This window comes from Electrona antarctica (genome assembly GCF_951216825.1).
Source record: "Electrona antarctica genome assembly, chromosome: 2".
NCBI classification, from domain to species: Eukaryota; Metazoa; Chordata; class Actinopteri; order Myctophiformes; family Myctophidae; genus Electrona; species Electrona antarctica.
This window is the reverse complement of record NC_136807.1, coordinates 18,934,169-18,960,261: the sequence shown is the minus strand read 5'-3', so window position 1 is coordinate 18,960,261 and position 26,093 is coordinate 18,934,169. Positions and strand designations below refer to the sequence as shown.

Sequence of the window (26,093 nt, the reverse complement as noted above, 5' to 3'; positions counted from 1 at the left end):
TCACGGACATGCTGATTATAGCGCTGTTGTGTTGATGTTATTGCATTTATGAACAAAACACACAAAACGTTTTTGGGATACTGCTGTGAGATACAGTGAGAAAATAGTCCAAAATAAGAAATTTAAATGTGTGTGTTTAGTATGTATGTGTGATTTCTACACATCCACAACCCATCCATAATCTAATTTTCCGCCTATATAGCACTCTGTCTAACTGCATCATCTATGAGCCTATCATGTCACACCAAGTATAAATAGTGGGCTTAACCATTAGGATATGCTATTAACACAGTCAGACATGTTTTGAATGGTTTGCAAACATAATATTTCATGGTGATTAGCATTGGAGACCAATCCAATGTCACCCAGAGGCACTCAGCAAAGTAAACATCCTAACAAATAAACCTGTGTATAATAAAATGCTCTTATGTACAGTAGCCCAAAAAAAGACCATCAAACTTCAGCTTGATGTAGCATTTCTTTTGATTATTTACATTTTTAAACAGTAATGGCAACTCTAGAAACATCTCCCTACTGTACAGTACATTTCTGTATGAGGCATAATGCTGAGCTGACATTTATGTTTGGCAACATTTCTTCAGTGTGATACAGTAAATACATAAAAAGGCATTTTTGCAGATAATTTTGTAAGTCTTTGCCGAATTTAATGTCAAGTTTGTCTCAGTGTGCCACTGAATATCCAAAGACAAATAGGCTGTGCTTGACATACTTGCCTACGCTAAATCCTCTTACTGATTGCATACCTTTTTCCAGTTGTGTCTATGAGGTGACAGTACTTCATTAGACTTTGTATTTAGGGTTTCTTCCTGGAGGCAGAACCCTTGACAGTCAAACGGGCCAATGAAATAAACAGTAATATAGTGACACCACACTCAGCCCCTCCCCTAACCCCTCCCCCTTTATCATACAACTACAGCTGTGGGTGCAGCTTCAGTTCAGGTGGATCACCACCCATCACAAAAACAACATTTTAACAAATGCTGTACACTTTTTTGAAAATATATTAGTAACATGAATGTGTAGTTCTTTGCCTTTGTTAAAATGATTACTCTCTGCATTCTGCCCTTCATCCAAAATATCCTTTATTGAGCAGTGAGTGACACGTTAAATGTTTTTGGTTCATTATGTATATTAACTCTGTTACTGCGCTAATGATCACCTCCACTGTATCTGTATGCTCCTACACAAATAATGTGACATTCGCTAACCATTACTGGTCATCTCATTTTAGACTTCTGAAGCCTCGAGTTTCCAGGTGTGTGCAGCAGTTAACTGATACAAAACTTTGCTTTCAAATCCAGCTCTATCTCTCCGCTAGCTATGCCAAGTCTACTTAACCTCAACGTTCTCTTCACCTTGTTCCTGCCTTTTTGACAGCCTAGCTATGGACTGGAGGCAGCCAATTTCCCAGCAGTCTGCTACAGCTAGATTTGCATTAATGAGGCCTGCAGTGTTAAGCTGAAGGGGTGGCTTTTGGTCGAATCACCCGCTGCTGAGAAATAAGCCACAAACTTTTACTGACACAAGCATTTAGCTAGGCCGGGCACTCAGGAGGACCTAAGGTAGAGGATATTTGAAGGAGAATGCATTGATGCCAGTCTTGTACCCCACTGGATTTTACTGGGCTTACATCTAAGAGGAAAATGCATGGATCACATTTTTTTGTCAGGCTCGTGGAGATAATGGAAATGTAAGTAAATGCAGAGTGGTCACTCACTTTACTCAATCTGTTGCATCAACAATACATCTTTGACATGGAATATCAGTAGGCTGTTCTGTGCACTGTTTGATGTGACAGTTAAAGAGCTAAATAAACTGAGTTATATAGTATAATCACTAATGTATATTCTAGTACAAATATACTATACAATATGCTGCTTCCCACTGCATGTAATGTTGTTTAATTCTTGGGAAGACCATATAATTAAAGTAATTAGCAAAGCACTAAGATAATCAAACATAATTTACTATAAGAGAAGGTGCCACCAATATTCATAATATTGCATAATATAAGCTGCTACAGTATGCTTTATATACTGTACTGTATATAAAGAGCAAAAGTTCTATTCAGGGGCTTACAGTAAGTTCCACAAATTGCTAGTAATAAGGTCAATGTTTCACTAGAATTGTGGCATGACAATTACTGAAAATATTGCATATTATATATTGCAGAAGAGGTTCACGAATTAGAGTCAGGAGGAAAAATGGCCCATTTGGATAAATAATTTCTGTTTTATCCGTTTTGTAAAAAGTTCTCAATTGGAACCCATTCCTCTCTTTTTCTCTCTCTCTTTTTGCTAAGACCAGGCTGAACATTTTCCCATGACTGTTCCATGATTCATGGCCCAATACAAAGACAATGAGTGTGATTTACTACTGCAATGCCATCTGATAGGATTACAATCTATTCTTGCTGGTCTGAGCTTTTTTTTTAATTTTAAGTGTTTGGTGAAAACCCCAGCAATATTATAATTGTTTTGGTGATGGAGGAAATATTATGTTTAATAGGTTTAAGTTTTACAAAAGTTTAGGAATCACAAGGTAACAAGATACAAGGTAAAAGTTGTATAAAAGGCAGAGATTAAAACAGTAAGGAGAGTGTGTGTGATGTTTGGCAAAATGTTTAGGAGTAATATAAACATGTTTTGTGTGTGTGTGTGTGTGTGTGTGTGTGTGTGTGTGTGTGTGTGTGTGTGTGTGTGTGTGTGTGTGTGTGTGTGTGTGTGTGTGTGTGTGTGTGTGTGTGTGTGTGTGTGTGTGTGTGTGTGACACACACACACTGTTGTAGCGCCACCATGATGCTTATTTGAAAACTGTCAAGTGGCATTTCTTCCTCAGCTGAGGAGTACAAAGCGGGCTACTCCTGAAAACCTTAGAAGCCAATCGTAGCCAATCAGGATGGATTATGAGAAATCAAACAAACCCGTCTTGATCACATGACTATGGAGTGTACAGAATGTGTGCAGATTTGCAAATTTGGATAAAATCTGAAGGAGTAATATTAGAAAATTCCAGGCAAAGGTCTTTCCTTGGCCTCTAGGGAGTGTGCATACAAAGTTTTACACAGATCGGTGCAGTTAGAGGTAAAAACACGAATCGGCCAGTTATAGCGCCACCATGAGGCTGAGTTGAAAATGTTCCAGTGGCATTTCGTCCTCGGCCTAGTGGGAATGTGCGTGCACAATTTCACGGAAATCACACGATGTGTTCATGATTTGCGGCATTTTGTTTGAAACTGAGCAGGTTTCTATATAGGTAATCTATAAGACCCGTTTCGTTGAATGGCTCTAAAGAGACTGTGTACCAATTTGCGTGATGTTTGGACAAAATCTGTAGGTATACTGTCCAAAAAATTGTTTTGCACATTGGCCTCCTGGTGATAAGAGGCCAATGTGAAAACCTTGGGGAAGAGGTTCAGCGGTGGCATTCAGGGAGTGTGTGTGCAGAGTATGGCTTAAAATAACAGTGCCGGAGATTAGCTGTCCACAGACGGACGGACGGACACACGGACGGACGCACACACACACACACACACACACACACGGACGGACGGACGGAGTGCAAAACATACTCTCTCCCCATGCCTTCGGCCTGGTGGAGACAATAAATTCCTCTTAATAAATCATTTCTGTTCCTAGATGTAATCCTAGATGTAATCCTAGATGCTGGGTGATCCCATAGCCAATCGCTTAGGTGTGCATCGCCGCATACCACATGGGTGCAATGGCCTGATCGATTCCTGACTGGCCGGACCATAATGCTGAATGTCATTCCCCTAATCTCTCTCCACATTGCCTGTCTCTCTCTCTCTAGCCTACTGTCACTTTCAAATAAAGTTTTGAAAAAGTTCCCCAAAAATAATAATAATCCTAGAGGGTGCTCAGTTTGAAACAATGAAAAAGTAAGTCTGTAACCGAATGGAATTGTATACAGTACTAGGCCCTACATATAACTATGTTAAAATGTAGCCTACAGTGTAGGGCAAATATTTAGCAGATGTGTAATTTAGCATGCATATTTAGCATTGTATACACGCATGCACGCACATCGTTTGTGCTCTGACTACGGTAGTCAGTTGACTTCTGACCGCGAGGATTGTCACTGGGAGAGCATAATGCATGCGGAAGAACATGATGTCCAACCTAGTTCTCCCTGCTGAACAGACGCCCTGACCAAAATGTCAGAGTCCCTAGTGCAGTGACAGAGATCGCCCTCTCCACTGCTGGATTCCTACCCTACTTTAAATGCTTAGTATGAGGTATAAAGTACAGCAGCCTTGTGTTAAGTGCTAACCCATACAACAGAAAGATTGGGTATTGGTTAAGACTGACGTTATGTATCTTTCAGGACCTTTCACTGCTTCGTCTCAACCATTACTTAATACACCGCGGTGTATTTTTTGACATTCCGTTTCTCTCCAAAGTTGAATGTTGCCACTACTGTTGGAGCAGCAATAAACTACACAGGTTCATCCCGATGTTCTGGGCATCTTTGTAAAGTTAGTGTTAGTAAAAAGCAGGTAAAAGAGTAACGTTTGAGCAGACTAACATCAGTCACTCTACCATTCAATGTAGTAGAAGAGCCAACTCTTTACACCGCAGATATGTCGTCTCTGCCTACAGGAAATTCGTTGCCTGCGACCATGAGACCCGTTTCTGAATCGGTCTATAGCGTCAAAAATCGGACTTAATGTGTGGTTTTATGGGTCCCCCTTGAAAGTGAAACGTTGCATCTCAAAAGGCTATCCCTTTAATAAAAATCTGAAATCTGGTTCATTTGAAGAGGAAGCTGTGCCTATTGAATCCATCCAGGCTGTACAAACGAGCCATCAACCACCCATCATCAACCCAAGTGATAAAGAAATGAAGTGACAGTTGTCCTAGGCCAGGGGGAATAATCAACATCACCCCCTTCTGCATAGGGCTATGCGGAAGGGGGTCATTGGTTGGCTGTCATGCATCCCCTCAGTATCTGAAGCAATTAGCCCTCATTAAGAAAAATTACTATGCTGCCCATGAGCAGCACTCCCTCAATTTAAGTTTCCCCCGAAGTCAAGTTCTAGGCCCTATACACAGATACTGTACCATGGCCTTTCAGGCCAGCCCATGTTAACAGACTTTTTGCATTACGCATCTTTAAATGATAGCAGACTGTTCCTATCCAGAGTGTTAATTGACCAAGGACAACCCCCCTCCCCCCAGGATCTGTACAGGCACCCTCCCTTTTCCACTGAAAATAGCCGATCTACAAGCTCACAAGCTATGAGCTCGTAGATGTTTGGTTCAAAGGTTTTCCCCAGAACAGGGACACTATAGGGTTCTTTTGGAACAGGTGATTTACTGTAGTTGCACACAGGTGTCGTGCACCAAAATTAGCCTACAATTAATCTACAAGCTCACAATGTGTTGAAGCCGCTCACTTACTGTGAGCCTGTAGATCTAATTTTGAGTGCCGCTAGCACCTCCTATATATTCAGATATTAGTGTAGATTTTCATCTTAAACAAACATTGACAATGAATGGAGAATTTACGTCATATGTAGATGAGCAAATCACTATTTTTGTCCTACACAAAGTTTAAATTCCTATTGACAATGAATGGAGAATTAAGTCATATATGTCTGAGCAAATCAACATGTTACGTCATGGTGATGTACGATGATAAGAGCACCCCTCACTTCACATGGGGGTGATTTTTTTGTACACCGCTCACAACAAAGTATATCAAGCCATTGGTCACAGGGGCTAAATGGCTGAGGCCTAGAAAGCAACAGCTCTTCACCTCAAACAAAAATGATGTGCCCCCAAATGCTCAATACACACTATGATTGAGTATTGCAAAAAGTGTTTTCTGTCAGTTATTTGAATTGATGTGAAAAATGAGATTGCTTTGTTCAAACAGATTCTGACACGGACACATCATTTGCATTCAAATCCTTTTGTCCAAGGATGTCTGCACCAAGGTATGGGTCATTATTCTTCACCACACGGATTCCCATTCAGAACCTTCCAGTGATCAATCCACACTCATGTTATTATTACAAAGCTATTCCCAACAATGAGAGTGTAGGACAGGAGCTCTGCTGACTTGTTGAATGAACTCTAATGGATAGCTGTGGGAGTCTGCAACGGAGACTGATTAATTAGATCGTAACCTAAAGCCTCTCCACGCTCATCTCATTAGAACAAAGGCCCTCGAATTCTTTATTATTACTATCCTTTCAGAGGGGTGAAAAATGATATTCTCTGCATGTGCCACGATCTGACATTAAGACTTCAGCGTGCTGTGCTGCTAAGCTACCAGGGAAGGAGCTGACATTTAGCTGCTCACACAAGCACATCCCAGAACTGTGGTTTCTCCCATGGGGAGAGATAGCTGGAATATAGCCCACTCTGATAAATGGTGATCTCATATATTGTACCTGGAGTCAGAGGCTGCGGTGGATGTCAACAGCAGGTGGTGATGAGGATGACCACTCACTCACTCACACACGCACGCACGCACGCACGCACGCACGCACGCACGCACGCACGCACGCACGCACGCACGCACGCACGCACGCACGCACGCACGCACACACGCACACACACACGCACACACACACACACACACACACTTCTCTGTATACCTGTACAGTATGTGACAATGTGTGACATGCCCTCCGTTCTTGCCCCCCACTTATCTAGGCCAACTCTTTAAATCGGCTCATCCCCTCCCTTACCAATGTTTCCCTACAGAGTCCAGCAAGGTAATCAAAAGGTAGTTTGATTTAGTTGTTAGATGCATTTAACCTACCTACCCCTTTACTTGATGTGACAACAGAAACACAGACTATAAGCTTGTCACATTTTCTCTGCCGAAGTCTGTTCTCTGTTGTGGGTATGTGTGATTTTCTTTTGCTAGACACAGGGAGACAGGGAGGTGCCAGACGCAAGGGTTGTAGCTGGCTTGTGTTGAAACAACAGCTTGTTATCGTAACTGCCTTTGTTTATCGGTAGGGGCTGTGTTAGCCTGTGTATCACACAATGCAGCTTCAACAGAAAAGTGGCGCATACAGCATTTCTAGAGCAGCCAGCTGCTTTGTCGGACAACTTCTTCAGCATGTCATACTATTACAGGGCCACAGTAGACCTATAACAAGAACAGAGCACTCAGGTTATTATGGGCACATAGACTATGTGCCCATGTTAACCCGAGTGCTCACATGCTATGTGGTGGGTGCTCTATGGGCTGGGTCACTCTTGGTGGGCTGTACTGGAACTACTCATGCCTATAGCACGCTGCATGGGCAAGACCTACGCTGTAGAGTGCATAACCGGAAGTGCTGGAATTTGGCAGAGTAGCTGGATTTTGGTGGAAGTACCGCTCAAGGAAATGACGTTGACACGTTGACAATCTATTTACATTCTCCGTGAATGAAACAAGTGTTGATCAGTGTTGGTACATTTGACGGATGTTTTGGCCCGACACTGCCGGCTATACACTCTCTGCCTTAACGAATGGTTCGGATGTTCGCTCGAAAATTCCTGCCAAAGTTCGAGTCCTAAAAACAGGGCTATGGTACAGCCTTAGTTACATACGTATAAGACACTTGGAATGGGAAATAGAGAGGGGAAATGGAATTGGAAATGGAATTTCTTTGTAATGCTACCGATGTTTGTGCGCAACACTCTTGAAAACAAGAGTATTGCATTGTGGGTTTGAGCTGACAGGCCCTTTTTGATGCCAAATAATCAAGTTACCTTCATTCAAGTGGCAGATGCTAAACATATTTTTTTAGGGGCATATCATGTGGTCTACTTGCACAGACTTTTGATCTACTGGTAGATCACAATCTTCAATCTACCTTTTGGGCACCCCTGAACTAAGGTATCCAAACAGTCAGTTATGTGATCATGATCAGGGTCAAACCCCATTCCTGTAACACTTTGATTCTTACTTAAATTCATACGGATTAGCGGGCCAAAAAAACAGACATTATTTTGTCTAGTTGGTGACACATGCCCCTAACATGCATGCTCTCATCCTCATTCTCATGGGGATGAAAAATGCTTTGCCTTGCGCCATTCGGTGTCAGTGGGCATTTAGTAGGATGCAGTCAGGCAGACAGCGGTGCTAAAGTAATGTGCTGGAGAGCTGGCAGGATGCCAGTCAGGAGTCGGGACCAGAAACATCTGTTCACATTATTAATGAATCAATTATAAGTGGCACGTGTGCCAGGCCTGCAGGGCTTTAGAGCTGAGTCGTGGTAAAGGGAGGGAAGAGAGAGAGAGAGAGGCTGTCCACGTAGAGTTTACAATTTGATCTACCCACAGGGTTTCATCCTGTTACACAACACATCATACACTGTATGAGTGGAGGGACTGTGTCAAAATGCTTTTGAAATCAAATCAAAGCTGAGATTGAAATTGGACAGTCTACATAGAAATACATCTTGCTTTTGTTTATTTACAAGAAAAAATATAGTTGAAACGCTATGGGGATGTTATTGGGCAGGATATTAAGATACAGTGCATCACTTCGCATTAAGATTTATCACTGGTCACTCACTTATCGGACACACCATTGCCTACTATACCAAAAAACTGGTGTGCGTGCTCTATCAGTGAGGAGGGGTCAGCATGGTTCTTATTTAATTAAAAAGCAATTTTACAATAAGCTCCTCTGTATCTCCCAGCCCTGCTTTCTTGGAATGTTGGTAGCCATCCTGCATTCATGTAGTCAATGTACTGACATGTTGTACCTCCCCCCATGCACGCACGCATAGTCACGTACCCCTCTCTCTCACACTCACACGCACACGCACACGCACACGCACACACGCACACACACACACACAGATTTTGCATGGGACTTTATCTTTATCTTTAATGTATCTCATTAGTATTCCTTTTAATTGCATTATATTAATTTATTTTTCTTTTCATATCATATCATATCTTATTATTGTTCTTTGTATTGTTTTGCTGTTAGAACAGTCTTGCAGACCTTGTCACACTTGCATTTCGCTGCTTATACCGGTATGAGTAGTGACAAATAAAACTCTTATTATTATTTATTTTTTTAAGATTATTATTTTGAGCTTTTTTTGCCTGTATTGATAGGGAACAGTAGTCAGACTGGAAAGTGGGAGAGAGATGGGGAGTGACACACGGCATAGGTCGTGTGTCGGCTCGGGAGTCGAACCCGTGGTACGCCGTCTGGCTGGTTTGGCAGCCTAGGTGCACAGGCGGTTGAGCTAACCATCCGGGTTAGGGTTAGGGTGCACAGGCGGTTGAGCTAACCATCCGGGTTAGGGTTAGGGTGCACAGGCGGTAGAGCTAACCATCCGGGCCAAACTTGTAATAATTCACATGATATGTACAGTACCCATCCGGAGTAATATGTACTGTCTGTACCTGTCCACAGACAACATGCTACAACATGCTATACCCGATTTTGTTTTCTGTTTTCTGTTACTGCGCCCCAATATATTTGGCCCAATATAACAACCAAACATCCAGTTGACCTCCTTAATATCAGTGAGTCAATTTCAAGATTTAACTCAGACTAACTAGTCAAGACTAACTAGTCATGACTTTAAATTGTCTTTGCTGTAGTCATGCTACAGTATTTGATTTTAGTTGTGTTTATGACTATGACTGTACTTTGGCACTGTTGAAAATGAGGGTTCTCCATCAATGCATTTCCCGAGGTTTGAAATCAATAAAATTATGATGTAGTTGTTGTGCAGTGGTACAGTACACCTTCTGCTTGTGGGAAACGTACGATTCTATCCCATTATGCTTAACACTACAAATGTAAAACAAAACCAAATATTGTACTACTTTTTGACTGCAGGCGAACCGCCAGCGTGTACCCACATATACAGTATGCTTAACAGTTGCAACTGAGTACACAACACATGTGTATGTCAACAGTGGCACAGGTAGGGCTACCTATTCAGCCTCAGTGATTCATCATGCAGACAGTGCACTGAGATACTGTCAGGAAGCATTTACATCATTAGAGATGAGGTGAGGCCACCTTTCCCATGCTTTACATGGTGGCCATTGACTCTTAATTGGTTCCAGCATGTTTCATGCCCCCCTTGAGAAGTATTGCCTGGCAGGGAAGTTAAACTGTATATCCTCACGCAACGCAGGGCAGTGGCATGCGAGGATTCCTGCTTTCCTGAATGAGTCATATAAGGTTGCCGACAAAATCGTGAACATGTGGCCATTGAGCATTATATGTATCTTGAGACATATATACTGTAATAGTGTGCGACACACAGGCCCACACGTTAAGAAAGAACATGTCTGTGACTCTGTGGTGCTGGGCTCTACGCACGCACGCACGCACGCACGCACGCATGCACGCGCACACGCACACGCACACGCACACGCACACGCACACGCACACGCACACACACACACACACACAGCCGTTAAGAAAGAACATGTCTGTAACTCTGTGGTGCTGGGCTTTACACAACTATTATTAAACAGTATGTGAAATTATATCATTAGGGAACTGATTCACTGAGAAGACAACTGTTACTACAACTGCTACTACAACTGTTACTACCGGTATACAACAGAGAACATATTATTCAAAAATATAATCTAGTAAACCATAACAGAATAAGTGCATGCTAAGGCAGAACTCTGCAATGTCATCACAGAACTGTGAAATGACAGCTCTGTCAAAGCACAAGGATCTGGAGCGATCATCCCCTGTGGTCTCCTCACATCGAATTGCTGTGATTTTTTTCCATTTTAGAATGACGTTCCATCGCAACTGTCAAAGTTAGTTACGTATCTCTAGGAGTTGACATCCCATTGTTTCCAGGCAGGTCTCTCAATATGCAGTATACTTTTTTATGTTTAATCTCTCAGGTCAAAATGATGAATGCTTCATACCTCAACCAATCACACCTGACATTGCTATATTTTTTTATATTAGATTTTTTTTAAACTGATAAACAAATAAGCACAAGACAAGAGGCGAGAAACGTTCATGACATAAGTATTGACAGCATATTATTTCTGTGCAAAACTCAAAGTTAATGAAAAGTTATACCAGCTCTTTGAAAATAACTGCAGTAAAACCATCTTCATTCTATACAAGGAATAGTGAGGGGATGGAAAATTGAGAGTGACTTAAGTTTTGATGTGTTAGTGGGTTCAATAAAATCTGCAAGGATTTCAAAACCCATTCTTCCACAGCCAGCAGATCACTAGAAGAAGCCTCTGGCTCAGTAGAGTACCTCAGCCTGCGCAGGGCAAGAGAGGAAATCAGATTGAATAAGATTCAGGTTATTCAAAACCATTTTTACATTGCCCGGAATTCACATCGCTCAGCGCATTTTCACAAAAGAACTGTCCTTTTACATTAAAATGACTGACCCATCTCTGTCACACAAAGTTCCATGCAGACCTATATTTGTGTTGCTGCAGTTAGCTGTGCTTCGGGCAAAATAACAACTTGCTTTTTTGACCAGAAATGATGGCTTTTTACCCGTTTTTGTTGAAACACAAGGGGGAAAAGATTACTTCCATTCCAGTGCCCATGTATTGCCCTTCCAGTGATGTGTGACCCTGTTTTATTTGATTCCATTTGTTCACTTCCATCACTGTTATTCATTTTGATTTGCAGAAACGGCCAAGCAGAGAAGTTAGACATCCATTTGAAATGGCATTATGGAACGTAGTTGGTTTTCATAACCTCTAAATGAACTCATCTGCAACCTTCTTGAATATTGATTGTTTTGGAGAGGGGGTTTTGTTTTTTCTTTTGCTATCCTTTTGTACAAAATCTTCGTCACGTTCAATATTTTCAGATTTCATTATGACACATTTGAAAACTTGCATTCTGTTCTTTCACAAGCTGTAAAAATCTGAAAGCACAAAGTGCTGGCTCTGGACATACTGTAAAATATGATGTCAGTAAATTATCTAATCAGTTTTCTGCCATATGAGAGGTGAAAACACAGTGCTGCCATGCTACAGTGTGATGATCAACAACTGCGATAGTCGCAGGGTAGAGGGCAGGGCAGTTGGCATGGCACAGCACCCCAACGTTATGAGCATACAGTATAGTAATTAGCCATTTTAGAAGCCTTAATGGGTCTGCACTTGGAAACATGGTACTGAGTTACTGAGTATACACAGAGAGAAACTGATGCAAAGTGACTGCCACATTCACTAGCAATGTTATCACAAATATTGGCTAGGGAGCCTTCTCAACTTGTGATTTGCTAAACAAACAAAGAGGAGGCAACAGTGTCTCTGTTGGTTCTGGCAACACGCTAAGGGCCTGGGCCCGGCAATCAGAAGAGAGCAATCCCTTCAAATGCCTATGAAGATACTGATATTCCCCATCAGTAGGCTACCTACTGTATGATGGCATGAAACTGGCTCTTATTGAAGATTTCGCATGGGGGTAGATTTATTTTCGGGGAAAAAAGATGTTCACACTTTTGTGTTGTTCCCTCCATAAAAAAATACAAGAATCAAAGTGCTGATCCTCATAAAAAAGACACATAAAGACACTAATAACACCTAATCTACTGTATGCTACATGAAAGTCAAACTGCCAGTAATTCAAGGTTGAAATCCCAGCACATGTGCATCATTCTAGTAGTAAAAGATGAACAGTTCATGATAGTCCAGTTTACAAGCCAGTATCTAATGACAGTCTAAACAAGTCATACTGTACATGTAACCGCCCAAACCCCCCCCCCCCCCCCCCTCACCCATGTATATCTGCAGAGTGACATTCTCATTGATGTGGGCGGACACATAGCCACCCATGCCCCCTCCACAGACCGCAATGATCTGGTTGCACCAGATGGGAGTGACTTTTCCCCCTCCCCTCTCCCCAGGCCCTTGGCAGCCGGGACAAGGCACCAACAGAAAACAGGGCGCAGGTCTCCCCACAGGACACAATGCACACTGGGAGGCCAGACACCAGGAGTAAAGCTCTGACTCCACCTGTTTACCTCCAGTACTTGGCTACACGCACGCACGCACGCACGCACGCACGCACGCACGCACGCACGCACGCACGCACGCACGCACGCACGCACGCACGCACGCAACACACACACACACACACACACACACACACACACACACACACACACACACACACACACACACACACACACACACACACACACACACACAGTATATGGCTGACAGTTTGAAATATTCCTGACATGTACATGTGTGTGTGTATGTGCATAATGCATCTATATATAATAACCAATAATTAAACCATTGTAGGAAATGGTCAGAAAAACAGCAGATACATTAGAGGCACTTTGTGAGTGAACATATCCCAGAATCTACAGTCAAACCCAAGGGCCACAGGTTCTATAACTTAATTTTCATCCAAACATCCAAAAAGTTTCTAGCTTTCTTTACTGCCTTTGGGGTGTCAGTGCACTCTGGTCATCTCAGAGATGCGTGGGCTGAGGAGTTGGGCATTTCAATATTTGATGAGTTGTGGGAGTTGTGGGGCCTGTGTAGTATTCAGAGCTGCTCTATCAATTCTAGATAATATCTAGAATATATCTATATCAATCTATATTATAGATTGATTCAATGTAAAGTATTGCACAGATTGCGTTACTCCAAATCTAAACTTAGTAAAATGTACCCAACAGTCTCCCCTATATATGTGATAGTTAGATGTGGTATTGCAGAGGGTTCTCTGTACAATACAATGTACCCAACAGTCTCCCCTATGTGTGATAGATGTGGTATTGTACCCAACAGTCTCCCCTATGTGTGATAGATGTGCGAAAGGGCCTTTCTGTGTGTTTGCATGTTCTCCCCGTGTCCCCTAGGGTAGGTACCCTCACACAAAACATGCAGTAATCCTGGTCTCTAAACTGCCTCCCCCTGGCCAGCCGGGGCACCTGATGGAGGGGAAAGGAACTGGTTGGAATAATGTGTTCCTTCCACACGCTACATCCAACCAGGGAAACTCCCCCCTGTCAGGTGTAAAGGAGCGACTTGGACACTCATGCATGAAGGATGCATGAGTTCAAGTCTGTTACTCTCCCCAGGTTGGTGGAGGGTGTATAGAGCCCAGGATCACATTAGATAATTGACACAGGGGTGAAAAATGGGTTACAAAATCGTGGAATAAAAAATTATATTTACCAAAAACAGATGCTTAAAGCAGGTAAGGTTGCTGTCAAAACAAAACTGGAAGTCTCCAACTTCTCCATGTTTCAAGAGATGGCTCAACGTGATGGTCTCCATTGCTAAGCTGGAACAAATCCATCATGACAGACAGAATACACAAGCTACGTTCAAAATGAGGGGATGCCATTCCTGGCAGTGCTTGACAATAGTTGAGTATATGTTCTATATATCTGGCTGCTATGGTGCAACCGTGCATCTTTCACTATTGGACTCATAACTATCGCTGCTTTCTGATGAACATCGATCCCACCCACGATGTGTCTCCTTGTTTTTTTTCTTCTGTGTGTGTGTGTGCGTGCGTGCGTGCGTGCGTGCGTGTCTGACAAAAAAAACTTGTTCAAAAAAAGAAGTCCAACGGCAGCAGGCAGACTAAGAAAATGCTATCAGAAGCTTCAGAATGGGGCTACACAATTTCATCCAAACTTACCAAATCTTGGCCACAAATCTTGCTAGAGGTCCTATCCCCACCCCAAAAAATGAATGTATGTCGTGACTTTCTTTTGTCAGAAATGATTGTGTTCCAAAAGCTGTTAAAAAATGAAAATTAAATAAATATATATCGTGTTTGTGAAGTGCTTGCACATAGCGATTGCTCTCCTTCTCTCTCACATGCTCATTCCCTCGCTGGTTGAACGATTGCTCTGTGATTGGCCAATTCATTGTAAGGCCAGTTTGGCGATCAACAAAATACCTGTGGTTCTGCAAAATCCTGTAATAAATTATGTAGCACACTTACTGTATGGTCGAGCTTCACTTTAGCTTGATATGAACACATTTATCTTATGGCTAAATGCATAGGAGAACATATTTATGAAATGTGTTCCCAATAGGTATTACGCCTGTATTTAATAACCTAATGCAGTAAGTCCAGCCAAGCCTACTGTGTCGCTGTCCATGGTGCTCTAATGGCCAGAGATGGCCATTATAGCACCAATGGTCTTTCTCTCCGTTTGTAATTTTTCTTTTTGGATCCAATGGAAATATTGTGGGATTATGCAGGACTAGATAGATGGTAATACAATAAGATTATGCAGGACTAAATGGCACTTAAATTTTGATGCGTGAGGGAGTGGTCGGTCAGAAATTAACTGCAGGCGTTATAAACCATTGTGGACGTGAATAGTCAGAAATCCATTGTGAGCGGGACTAAGAAAACGGTCCCGCACAGAGCTATCAGAAACTGCAGAATGGGGCTATACAAGTTCAGGTCCCAAACGTATCAAATATTGGCCACAAACCTTGCTATACCCACCATTACAAATAAAAGGATGGCTGTGGTGATGTTCCTTTGTTCCAAAAACTGTAAAAACATAAGTGTGCTTGTGAAGTGCCTGCAAGTAGTGATTGCTCTCCATCTCTCTCACATGCTCATTCGTCCTAGCTGGATGAACGATTGCTCTGCAATTGGCTACTTCATGTTACGCCAACCAGCCGACGAATGGGGTAACTTCATCAGTCAGTCAGTCAGTCAGTCAGTCAGTCAGTCAGTCAGTCAGTCAGTCACAGACATTTGCCCTGCTGTTATGGTCCAGTCAAAAAAACAAAAGAGAAAAACTAAAGTCTATTTCAGAATGGAAAGTTACCAGAATTCATGTTAAGTCCCCAGACTAATCACATTGCTGCTCCTCTAAGTGATCCTTCAAGTACTCCCCCATTCTGATAAATATTAACAAATGAATCAGAGTTAATGCTTTAAATTAAGCATCTGTGACCAGTCATCATTAATAAGTTCTTGCCCATCTTGCAAGCTCATTATAGTATGGTTCATAATGTATTACTGTTCAGTCCCTAATGGCTTCTTAAAGGGCTATTATGGAAAGGAATTTATTTTTTCCCAATAATGGCCACAAGTCAATCTACTTAAGAGGCTGGAGTGCTAAATACAAAATAAATTTGCAGAAGTCGATTTCAGACTTAATTCCCAGAAAGGGAAAGCTACATAACCAATAAAATGGCACACAGTAATAGCTAGACTAAATGAATAATTGAAGACATGTTTATAAGAATGATGCAAAGACAGCAATAGGGAGAACAGGTGGCAGTTAGGATATGTAAAACGTATAAACGTATAATGTTGTAATCCCAAACATAAATTAAAGCAGCTATTTGTGTAATGTAATAAAACATTATGCATCATACTATTACAGATGTAGATAAGATATCAGAATATTAAATAATCATTGTGTTTTTGAAAGAAGAGTCCCTTTCAGACAGTATATTTTATGAGATTATAAAGAAATCCTGCAGAGAAAACCCTGTTTCGGCAATCTGTGTCAACCATGGAGGGAAAGTACAGTAGACTAAACAGAAGAGAAGGTGAACATTTGTCCTTGCCTGTACTCTCAATGTGTGAGGAGGATGCCTTAGATAACCACAGGGGGGATAAATGGCTTAGTGGAGCCTAACCAACACTGAACAAATGAATATTCAATCTGTTTGAAGAGAGCTTTTTTACATATTAGCCTATAGATTGAAAAGAACTGGAAGAGGAAATGTGTGCTCAATTTGTGGATTAACCCTGTGATATAGAGCCACACACAAAATAAAATGATTACCAATAAAATAGTATAATAATCAAATGTTTATTTAACCAAACCATATATACATTGTTGACTGTTGTGCTCTAGCCAGTGGTCTATACTTTCTTCCCCTCTACACCAAATCTCTTAGCCGAAAACACCTACATGCTCACAATGCGGCGCAACAACGCAGCGTAAAACACCTACATGCTCACAATGCGGCGCAACAACGCAGCGTAAAACACCTACATGCTCACAATGCGGCGCAACAACTCAGCGTAAAACACCTACATGCTCACAATGCGGCGCAACAACGCAGCGTAAAACACCTACATGCTCACAATGCGGTGCAACAACGCAGTGTAAAACACCTACATGCTCACAATGCGGCGCAACAACGCAGCGTAAAACACCTACATGCTCACAATGCGGCGCATCAACGCAGCGTAAAACACCTACATGCTCACAATGCGGCGCAACAACGCAGCGTAAAACACCTACATGCTCACAATGCGGCGCAACAACTCAGCGTAAAACACCTACATGCTCACAATGCGGCGCAACAACGCAGCGTAAAACACCTACATGCTCACAATGCGGCGCAACAACTCAGCGTAAAACACCTACATGCTCACAATGCGGCGCATCAACGCAGTGTAAAACACCTACATGCTCACAATGCAGCGCAACAACGCAGCGTAAAACACCTACATGCTCACAATGCGGTGCAACAACGCAGCGTAAAACACCTACATGCTCACAATGCGGCGCAACAACGCAGCGTAAAACACCTACATGCTCACAATGCGGCGCAACAACGCAGCGTAAAACACCTACATGCTCACAATGCGGCGCAACAACGCAGCGTAAAACACCTACATGCTCACAATGCGGCGCAACAACGCAGCGTAAAACACCTCCATGCTCACAATGCGGCGCAACAACGCAGCGTAAAACACCTACATGCTCACAATGCAGCGCAACAACGCAGCGTAAAACACCTCCATGCTCACAATGCGGCGCAACAACGCAGCGTAAAACACCTAAATGCTCACAATGCGGTGCAACAACGCAGCGTAAAACGCCTACATGCTCACAATGCGGCGCAACAACGCAGTGTAAAACACCTACATGCTCACAATGCGGTGCAACAACGCAGCGTAAAACACCTACATGCTCACAATGCGGCGCAACAACGCAGCGTAAAACACCTACATGCTCACAATGCGGTGCAACAACGCAGCGTAAAACACCTACATGCTCACAATGCGGTGCAACAACGCAGCATAAAACACCTACATGCTCACAATGCGGCGCAACAACGCAGCGTGTTGTGAGCTTATAGAGCTGAGCTGCTACTTTAGTAAATGTTGGCCTATTTTCGCCAAATGTTCACATGACATGCCCAGATTAGGGATACTAGTATTCATGTGGTTAATGTTCACATGACATGCCCAGATTAGGGATACTAGTATTCATGTGGTTAAGACATTGCAGCTGTTTTGGCTTGGGCAGACTGTGTTTGCTAAGTTGCTTACTTCCCATCTATCCATATACTGATATCTATCCAAAGGGCCAATCAATCATTTTCATGGATCTCCTCAGGCTTTGCCAGGAGGAGGCAGGAAAAAAAATTCAAGCTGAGGGGAAAAAATTGCCGCCGTCGGCAGTAAGCATAACATATTAAGCTAAAATACACAGTGGAGCAGAAGAAAACTATAGATTACAGTTAGCCGACACAATTTTCATTTTTCACGCGGCTGTTTGTCAGGGAACTCCTGCCGTGAGGCCACAAACCATTCTCAGCCTCTCATGCATCAAACCCACGGCATGTCGATACATTATCTGGGGCTGCCCAGGGCTGTTGTTATTTATAATTAACCAGCCATGCCCACACCCCTCCAAATTGTACACCAACTAACAGGTAAACAATGATGCGAGTGGAGGCTACAGCGTTGCTGGGCTGTAATAGATCTAAGACAGACAGAGCCTGCCCCAGAGTCTGACAACATAACTGATGAGAGGTGGGCTTGTGCAAACAGACTAGTTTGTCATGAGTGACATCTTCATTTTGCCATCAATTCCTTAAAGAATAGTGCTGAGGTGCTTAACTAAGACATTCGAGGTGCTGGTGAAGCGTGGCAGCCAGTGGCGTATGGTAGCAATTGGCTGCAGCATCCTGCACCTCAGATCTGGATAAGACAGTTGTTCTGCGTGGTTCCCTCAGTGCCAGCGGCAGTGGTTGTGAGGGGTCGCAGTGGCCTGTCTTTGTTTAGAGACTTCCCATCCAAGTAATAACTTAACATTATTATTTTCATCTATTTCACAGCCAGGGAAGGGACCGCGATTGAATCCAAATCAATCTGTCAGATGGCTGTTGTGGAGAAGCCAATTGCATTTCAGTAACACACAGAGGAGAGCTGCATTCACTCGCCAGCCGCATCCCAGCCTCGAGGAGATTATAAATTGAAGAGAGCAATCCAGATTTTCATTCAATTCTTCCTTAATTAGATCTCTAGCCTCTAATTGACTTTCTAATTTTTCAATTAGCAATCAACATTAGCAAATCATTTTCTGAGAGACAACATCATGCTCAGACTTGCTAATTACTTTTTGAATGAGAGGAGACTGCAATAATTGTACATATTGAAAGAGGAAAACATTAGAGAATCCTTTAGAATTTGTTCAGGGTGTGATAAAGGGGGTAATTATGAATCACTCTGACAGGGAGATATGATGTATGAAATATATATTAGAGAGTTACTGGCCATGCAGTGCTTGTTGCACTAGCTAATGCTATCCATGCATCAGTCATGTATACTTGAGTTGGCTTAAAACCTCTGCTTGATGGGAAGTTGGGGACCTCTGTTCGATTAGCATCTCATAATTCATTAAAACACATGGTAATTATCTCATGATGTGTGGCAGTGTGGAACAGATACTCAACATTCTTGGGTTCTTGGGTAATACTGAAAATGCGATGAATACTAAACCTCCCCCTGAATACCCATTTCACTTTATCACGCATTAGAAGCACTAGTTAAACAACAACAGACGGGAAGATGGAGGCACTTACAGACGTGAAGATGAATGAAATCGGTGGAGCGAAAGCAAGACCTCAGCTGCACAAAGGCCTCCACCTGGGCCATCGGGGCTTTCACCAGCTGGGCCGGCTGGAACAGGGCACCTCCTATGGGACCGGAGGGCCAATTACACCACATAATGATTCATAGCCAGTCCGTAATGAAGTCCCTCTTCTCATCGGCTCTAATTAGAAAATATAGATTTCTGAGAAGGAAACAGGATGGAGCAGGAGGGAAGGGGAAAGGATTGGTAGGGAAAAGGGAGCAGAAAAAGGGTGCAGGGCGATTTAAAAAGATTGTGGAGAGAATTATCAATCCCCACTAGGTTGCTCATATGGGCTTTCCATTACAGAACATAATTGATAGTTTCATGAAAAATTAACATGGACTCCAGTTGTGACAACCGTTTTTTGGTGTAGGAAGGATGATAAAGGAGGAGTCATGCTAACAGGGAGATTCATCTACAGTGAATAACATGTCACAAGTTCACAACCTACAGTATGAGCCCACGGTACAGTGACACATTAAATACTGTAGATAGTTTTTTGTTGTTGTTTTTTTTCCACATACCACATGCACTTCCACTAGAATCCTGTCAGCTCCATGTACAGTACATCATGTTTTGCTTTGCGTCACCACTTTTGTTCACTGCGGCTTCCTCTCCCATGGCCACAGATCTCTACTATTTGTTCCATTGTATACAGCACCACCCATACAGTATATTGGCTATGCAACAGAAAGTTGATGCTCAGCCAAGTGCAGCCGACGGTTCGGGTTGGCCAATCAGGGAAGCCGGTTTGGAGATTCGGTGCATCCTCCGCAGGCCTGCGAACAGAGAGAAGATGTTTGTGGTTTTTCGGTCATATAGGAGACACTCAAAGTTTGAATTTGTCCGATCAGATGGTGCCCGAGTTATGCCCAAGACACACACACACACACACACACACACACACACACACACACACACACACACACACACACACACACACACACACACACACACACACACACACACACACACACACACACACACACACACACACACACACACACACACACACACACATTTTTTGAGAATTAATATCAGTAGGTAGGTAGATAGATAAAGTCAAGTTTCATTGGTCTGGAAGGTAATGACAGTTCACTGTGGTATTGACACTGATGGATTGTGGCAGCCGTAACTGAGTGGGTAGAGAGAGAAGCTGTCTGGTAATCAGAAGGTCACATGTTCGCCTCCTGACTCGCTGAGACACTTAACCACATGAACCCTATTGTGTTCCGGGCATGTCATAACAGTAGCACATTCGCCGAAAGTAGCAGATCTACAAGCTCACAACAACGCGCCACATTGTGATTTGCAAACCCCTTCCTTACACTGCCCCCCCCCACCCCACCCACCCGCCCCGCCCCCATCAGCTGAGAGAAACTGAAACCGGAATCCCCCTGTGGGATTAACAAAGGTCGCCCCCCCATGTCTGTCTTGGCGAACCACCCACAGTGAGTAATACATGCTTAACAACCCCCCCATGTAGTTGGCACGGCACTGGTGGCAAGAGAAGTCCCTCTTCTGAGTCGAGCAAATACAGTACTAGTTTTAATTGGATTACAGAACAGCAACCGTTGCAGAGCTGGTGACAGCAAAAGCAAGACTATGCAGGTTGTCAGTGCTGCTTTCAAGGACTGTATACAAAATGGATTATGATCTCGCAGTGGACAAAAAGACTATGCTAATGTAGGAGAGAAGTGGAGATGAGATGTTTGAGTCCAAACTAGGGCTAGCCTAGTAGAAGCAGATAAAACCCTCATTAGTCTGTTTGCATACCATTGGTCTAGGCTTCAGTCCACTGGGGATTAAGTCAATGAGAGGCAGACACAGGTGGTGTAATCTCTTCAAGGAATAGCAAATACTGAAATAACACTATTTAAATGTTTTGGGGGCAAGGGTTATGCCAATAATTATCCAAAAGCCACAATTATTTAGGTTTAAGGAAACATTTGCCTCTATACAGACAAGAAAAGAAGGGCAGGGATGATGAGCAGTTACTTTTTTCGTTTGGATTTCCCTTACATTGTGGCAGTTAATACTATTGCCTTCACACTGTAATGATTATATGAGTGTAGCCATAACTCAGAAATAGATCTAGGTTGGGGTATAGGAAATGTAAAAATGGCCCCTGACCACAGGAGGTCAGACTTTTACTAACTCTGGGCTGTTCGCTACTTTAAATCTAAAATAAACTTGAATAAGAAAGGTAAGACATCTTGCTCTAATCATTAGAGCAAGATGTCTTACCTTTCTTATTCAAGTTTATTTTAGATTTCAAACTGAGTTTATCTTTAATACGTTAGAGTCTAATGTATTAAAGATAAACTCAGTTTGAAATGTTACACTTACACAGTTAACTTTTTTACTACCTATTGTATTATGAAATGTCACCCGACTCACTATGCTGCTATACAGTCCATCCATTGCATATGATCTGCAGACTCTTCGAATTGTTGACAAAGGGCATGATACTGTATACAGAGCAATTGAATCTCCTGGAAGAAACAATATGAAACTCAAACCAATTTATCAAACACTTTCTCAATTTACAGGACCTAGATTTCCTTAAGGGGCCAATTTAGGACCAGCTTCATTTAGAGAGGGATATTGCGCAACATTATTCATATGCAATAATTATATTGCAGCCCCATAACATGACAGTAATATGGGAGAGGAGTGATGGTGATGTCTCCCAGTCATATCATTCTAAACAAACATATTCCCAGATGGTCTAGTTAGATGCAAGAAAATTGCCCTGAAATTGTTACCTCACTCCAAATAACAGTAATAAGGCGGTGAAGATGAATAACTGTAGTGCCGCTAAGGGTCCTGACTGTAAACAAAGTCATAGATTACAGTAATACTGCTGTGTGGGACTGCCACCCAATACTAGGGATTCTTCACCTCAAGTAAGGTTATTAAAGGGTGAATGTTGCTTCATCCTCTCTGTGATCTGGTCATTAGCAGGCAAACAATTATTTGTAGGAAGCGGTAGGCCAGTTCAATTAAATGACAAGCTTTTTCATTAGCGATGATCTCATCTGTGAGTGAACAAATGAAATCTAAATTTAACAACTTGGATCTTTGCAGAGATTTTAGAAGCACTGAACATGTAGGGAAAAAATGAATTTCATTTCAACTAAAGAGTGTGTTGTACGATTTATGCATCCCTGGTAGTCTCGTGTTTCCAGATGATAAGAGATCACTGCCTATACATGCATGTATGTTGCATTAAGAACACGGTAATACAAACAAGCCTGCACTCCCAGAGTGTTATACGTGATTTATTTCTTATTTTTATTGTATTATAGAATATAGTGATTGTAAAGTTGATGTAATGAATGTCATAGTATTTCTGTGTTGGATCCCAAAAAGATCCTAAATAACAATAAGCAATAAACATCTGGAGAAATCTATTTTCAATGAATGGGCTTGGACGGAATAAACCTATGTCCAGTACATGCTGCTTTGAAAATCAATGCTAATGGGAGAGAGTGAGAGAGTGAGAGAGTGAGAGACCGACCGACAGACAGACAGACAGACAGACAGACAGACAGACAGACTCCACTAGCCTGGCTAATAAGCCAGACTCAAATCACACTGTCGTGTGGTATTTGAGTCTGGAGATGCTGTGTATGGATCTTGTTTCCCGGGGGGCGGGTTCAAACATGTTCTCTTTGACGCAATTGGTCAGAGCTACTGTCAGTCAAAGGTCTCAATCATTGAACCAAAGCCCGCCCATATTGCATACCGTGTCCCGATTGGCCACACCAGTTCTCTGGTGTAGGAAATGGGCGTACAATTGAGCCTCTCCAGACCGTAATCCGCCGGCAGGCAATTTTTTGCCAACGGCTGATTCGGTCTTAGCCAGGCTAAGACTCCACAGGCAGAGAGAGAGACAGACACAGAGAGCTACAGTATAGTGCAATCTAAATAAAAGAAAAAAATCCTGATATATGCTACCTATTCCAACAAGAAATACAAGATTAAACACTGAATAAAGTAACAAAACAAAGTAAAGGTCCTTGCAGACTGGACAATTTTTTTCGGAAATTGCGGCAGAAAATACTACCAGTGTTCAAGGACCTTTAATGTATACATGTATAAAGCATGTCGATCCAAATCCAATGTGTGGTGGGATCCAGCCAGGGCAGATGCAACTTCCAGGGTGGCCTACAAAAAGATGTAATCTCTATAGCACTCTGAGCCTTTCACGCTATACTAGTCCTCTGATCTAAAATCTAAAACCAGTGTTTGTTTTTTCACACAGCCAAGCAATGTGGCACTCATGTAAAATGACTAAAATCCTCTCTGTGACGCAGAATGTATCGCCAGTGCCACTGCTGAGTCTTACCTATTGACAGTACATATGGGTTTTACCCCATAGCTCAAAGGATATCAAGGAACTGAGGTCTGACATAGACCTCAGTAACACAGCAATCTTCATTGCTGCAATTCAAACTTATGGGGCACTTGAGATAAAAGTCAGTGTAAAAGTCACTGAACGCATGAATTCAGCAAATTGGTGCAACTCTCCGTAGCAAGATTATATAGCCTTTGTGATTGCAGAGCTATAGCCAAGAAGCCATTTCATTGTAATTCAGAGGGAGAGGGTGCAAGGTTACTTTGATATTTTTGCTTTACTGTGACATGTTTTTTAGTATCTTCCCTGTCTTTACTGTAGATTCTCTGAGTGAGGGCTATTTCCAACTTCAATAAAATACAAATTGCTTATGTTATGGCCATGTCTAAGTTGGATTGGAACCTGATACTGGGACTCACAGCTGAGGTTGTGGGGCTATAATTCCTGCTTCACAGGACCTGCTCCTGTCTGACAGACATGATGTTTGTTTCTTCCCTTTGTATCTGGTCTCATTTACTGACTTACATAACACATATGGATTAATTTAGTAAACAAAAAAGGTAGATAAGACCCTCATTAGTCTGTTTGTATACCATTGGTCTATGTCTGGACTCTGGAGAAGGCTTCAGTCCACTGGGCATTAAGTCAACTAGACCTGTGCCCGTCGGCCACTGTCCTACTTGGGAACGATGCAAGTTGGGAACCTTCAACCTAGTATGCAATACCCGTTGTCATAGCACCCGTTTTAACTGCTGCTGCTTCCCCTTTGTGCCCATATATGGAGATTCTGTATGTGTCTGTCTGCCTACCTGTCTCTGAAGAGGACAAAATGACAAAAAGTGAAAAAAAACATAGCTTATTTTTAACAAAAGAAAATCATTTACTTCACCTTTACTGTAGTGAGATACATGTTTGGGCCATATAAACCTCGTCTATAATGCAATGACTGTAACACCATTAGCACTGCAATACAATTTCACACATTCACACAATATCACACATTCTGTGAATCTGTCATTTTACACACACGCACGCGCACGCGCGCGCGCACGCACGCACGCACGCACGCACGCAGAACGTGTATGATATTGGAGACTGTATGTGATTTGTTGTAATTAGAAAAGGAGCATTAGAATATGAGTTTCATATTATATTCAGGAAGGAAATATATAACATGTCTTTCAGACTGATGATATTTGCTCCATTATAAGGATAGTTTATATCTCCTTCAATTGAGGATATGCAATTACAGAACAATAAAAAAAGAAATCAAACCAAATCTAGAGGAATCCATCTTGGGCAACATCCACAGTTCTGCTCGAAAGAACCATCAACAGTAATATGAGGACAGAATGCCAGGAGCGGCCCTAAAACAGATATTCAAGGAAAACCACATATGGTTTTAGCCTCAATTTCAGAATTACCGGTATATCTTTTTAAGGTTAAAGTGAAGGTTAAAGGGGATTGTGATGCCTTAATGTTGTTGCATAATATTTTGTATTGCCTATTAATGGATTTATAAGTAGCCTTAGTGCAGCGCAGTTATAGGAATTGTTTTCTATATATACAGTATGAACCTTTATTGAAAGGATACCCCCTTGAGATGTATTGTTGTATCCTCTCGTTTTCGAGAGGGTCCAACAGAAAACAAATGCAGTATACAAAAGCAATACAACATTCATCCATGCATACATTACAAAACTAAAACAAAACAAAAAAGCTCTCCCAAACTGTCCGCTCCCACCCCACCTAATCACCCAGAGAATAATTACAATACTCATATAAAGATGATGAGTGGCCTTGTGGGGTTGCCCTCCAACCCCACAAGGCTTAGGGTCGACGACAGAGTACAGCATCTTG

The 26,093-nt window shown here is 42.2% G+C and overlaps 1 long non-coding RNA gene across 1 annotated transcript in view; it reads right to left on the bottom strand.

Annotated features, from left to right (window-relative positions):
• LOC306942592 overlaps window positions 1-20,522 on the bottom strand; it is a 108,678-nt gene extending 88,156 nt beyond the window's left edge. Inside the window, exons 1-2 of the long non-coding RNA XR_013792320.1 lie at window positions 20,395-20,522; window positions 19,818-20,029 (exon numbers count right to left, since the gene is read on the bottom strand). This is a non-coding gene — a long non-coding RNA (uncharacterized lncRNA). The remainder of the gene's footprint in view (window positions 1-19,817; window positions 20,030-20,394) is intronic.
• Window positions 20,523-26,093: the final 5,571 nt, after the last annotated feature.